Here is a 3,502-nt window from a genome sequence, read left to right as displayed (position 1 = left end):
ATCGGTAATGACTTGTGCAAGGAAGGAATAAAGAAAAAAAAAAAGAGCAAAAGAGAGACTTCCCTCCTAGTGGTCCAGTGGTTAAGACTCCTAGCTTCCACTGCAAGGGGCTTGGGTTCAATCCCTGGCTGGGGAGCTAAGATCCCACATGCTGTGGGTGGCACAGCCCCCCACCCCCCCAAAAAAAGGAGAGACCTCAAAAATAGTACATGGGGAAAATATCACTGTCAGGCATTTGAGAAGGTCAAATAGGCCCAACAGAGGTAAATAGATAAGCCTGAAATTCAACACTCTGGGGAAAACTTTGGTCATTGAAAGCTGGACAAAGTTGACGTTTGGAGCAAATTCTAATCTGATCTGATCTGATGAACCCGTTCACCAGTGGATGTCAAAGGGTAGAGGTATGGCTCAGGCTGTCATAGTATTCTGTGGGAGAACCAGGAGAGAAGAGCTTTAGGACAGCCCATCCAAAGTTCATATTTCCCAGGGACTTCCCTTGTGGTCCAATGGTTAAGACTCTGCCTTCCAAAGCAGGGGACACAGGTTTGCTCCCTGGTGGGAAACTAATGCCTCGGGGCAACAGGCCTCGAGAGTCCACATGCCACAAATAGGGAAAAGCCTGTGAATTGCAAGGAAGACCCAGAGTAGCCAAAAAAAAAAAAAAAAAGCTTACATTTCCCAGTCCATCATTTACTCCTGGTACAGCATCAAGGATGCTCACTCCATAGGTTGAGAAACCAGAACCACGGCCATGAGTCAGTTCCACCCTAGACTGGAAAATAAAATCAGTACACGTTTTAGTTATATCTAAAAAGCAAACTGCTTTTTCCACTATAATTGCCATTATAATTGAATATACTCATCTCCACAGTCAAGTCTGGTTACCCAGGCTTAAGAGACTGGCTGGCCTTAAAGGAAAAGGTTGTGTTAGTTTTATCCAGAAGAGTCAGCTGGTTATTCAACAGTGCTTGTTGGTTGTCTTCTCATTCACTCTAAAGTGGCTTCAGGAAGGTATCAGTCATCAGGATTTTCAGCATCATTGTCATCAGTGCCACGTCTATGCAATAATTATAGTAATAATAGCTAACACATTTATAGAATATTCACTATGTGCTGAGCATTTTCTAAGCTATATATACACTCATGTAATCCTTAGCACAACTCCTAACGTATGACGTAGTACAATTGCTATCTCCAGTTTACAGATGAGGAAACTGAGGTCCAGAGAGGTTCCTTATTGTTTAAGGTCACACAGAGATGAAATAGTAGAGCCAGGATTCAAACACAGGGGCAGATGACACCACCCTTACGGCAGAAAGCGAAGAGGAACTAAAAAGCCTCTTGATGAAAAAGTGAAAGAGGAGAGTGAAAAAGTTGGCTTAAAGCTCAACATTCAGAAAACGAAGATCATGGCATCTGGTCCCATCACTTCATGGGAAATAGATGGGGAAACAGTGGAAACAGTGTCAGGCTTTATTTTTTGGGGCTCCAAAATCACTGCAGATGGTGATTGCAACTATGAGATTAAAAGACGCTTACTCCTTGGAAGGAAAGTTATGACCAACCTAGATAGCATATTCAAAAGCAGAGGCATTACTTTGCCAATAAAGGTCCATCTAGTCAAGGCTATGGTTTTTCCTGTGGTCATGTATGGATGTGAGATTTGGACTGTGAAGAAGGCTGAGTGCCGAAGAATTGATGCTTTTGAACTGTGGTGTTGGAGAAGACTCTTGAGAGTCCCTTGGACTGCAAGGAGATCCAACCAGTCCATTCTAAAGGAGATCAGTCCTGGGTGTTCTTTGGAAGGAATAATGCTAAAGCTGAAGCTCCAGTACTTTGGCCACCTCATGCGAAGAGTTGACTCATTGGAAAAGACTCTGTTGCTGGGAGGAATTGGGGGCAGGAGGAAAAGGGGACGACAGAGGATGAGACGGCTGGATGGCATCACTGACTCAATGGACATGAGTTTGGGTAAACTCTGGGAGTTGGCGATGGATAGGGAGGCCTGGCATGCTGCAATTCATGGAGTCGCAAAGAGTCGGACACGACTGAGCAACTGAACTGAACTGATGACTATGTAACCCAAGCACTTAACCTCCAGATTATGTAACAAAGGGCACCAAGCAGGGAACTTAATGAAGCAAAGCAAGCAGAGTCATTCTCAACGTTTGGGGAGTTACAGAGTCTGGAGAAGCTATAACCTTCAGAAAAATATATACACACATATTTACAAATTTCCAGAGGACATCCCCCCCTCCTCCAGGACCACATGTTGAGCTTTAGGACTCAATCCCAGGTTAAGAAATCCTGCTCCAGACACTAGTTGCTTCAAAGTGTACAATGGTTATTGCTACCAAAAGACAAAAGGATTGTTTAAAAGCGAATGGCTCCAGGGACTTTCCTGGTGGTCCAGTTGTTAAGACTCTGCCCTCCTATTGCTAGGGGTTTGATCCCTTGTCAAGGAGCAAAGATCTCACATGCCACGTGGCAAAAAAAATAATAAAGCTAATGGCTCTGTGAATTGTAAACTCAGCAACAGACTATAAGCCTGACACTCCCACCACGTCACCGAGTCCGAGAACTGGCTATTGTTAAATAACAAAGTTCAAGGCTTTTCATCAGCTGCCAAATAATTTCAAGATGGAAGAGCAGATCACTGCAACTTTTAGCACAGAACGTGATGCCTGGCCTGCACTGAGTCCTCAACAGACGTAGATAGAGAGAAGAAAAACAGACAAAGAAGACACAGCGAACCTGACGCTTCTTAGTGGTGAACTCAATGTGATTTCAGAAATATCATCCAACATTTCTTTCTTTGTTTCTTTTTTTCCATTCCACTTCTTTTTAATGGCATTCACTTGTTTGTTCACTCGTTGAGTATTTCCTTTGAAACAACGATGCTAGGGCCTCAAGAGTGCGAATTTAAAAGTTACTGTAGGGGCTCCCCTGGTGGTCCACTGGTTAGGACTTGGAGTTTTCACTGCCAAGGGCCTGGTTCGATTCCTGGTCAGGAAACTAAGGTCCTACAAGCCTTTAGAGCCAAAACAAAATATTTTTTCAAGAAAAAAATAGAAAAGTTACTGTGGAGCAAACACAGCAAAAATGTGAAATAGGAGGAATGCCAGTTGTCATGTGACAAACAAAACCAGCTATTAAAGAAGCACATCAAGGAACTGGTTTTGTTGTTTAGTCACTAAGGTGTGTCCAAGTCTTTGGGACCCCACGGACTACAGCCTGCAAGGCTCCTCTGTCCGTGGGATTTCCTGGGAAAGAATACTGGGGTGGATTGTCATTTCCTTCTCCAGGGAATCTTCCCAACCCAGGGGCTGAACTGGAGTCTCCCACGTTGGCAGGTGGATTCTTTACCATTGAGCCACTCGAGATTTGAGTGACTTAATGATCTCATGTACAGCGACGCTCGTGGACCAGCCTCTGTAACGGCAAGAGGATTGGAGACAAGAGAACTACGCATCAGAGGACAATGGATATATAAAATACAGTA

This window comes from Ovis canadensis, chromosome 3 (genome assembly GCF_042477335.2).
Source record: "Ovis canadensis isolate MfBH-ARS-UI-01 breed Bighorn chromosome 3, ARS-UI_OviCan_v2, whole genome shotgun sequence".
In the NCBI taxonomy this organism is placed as follows: Eukaryota; Metazoa; Chordata; class Mammalia; order Artiodactyla; family Bovidae; genus Ovis; species Ovis canadensis.
This window is presented reverse-complemented; position numbering follows the sequence as displayed.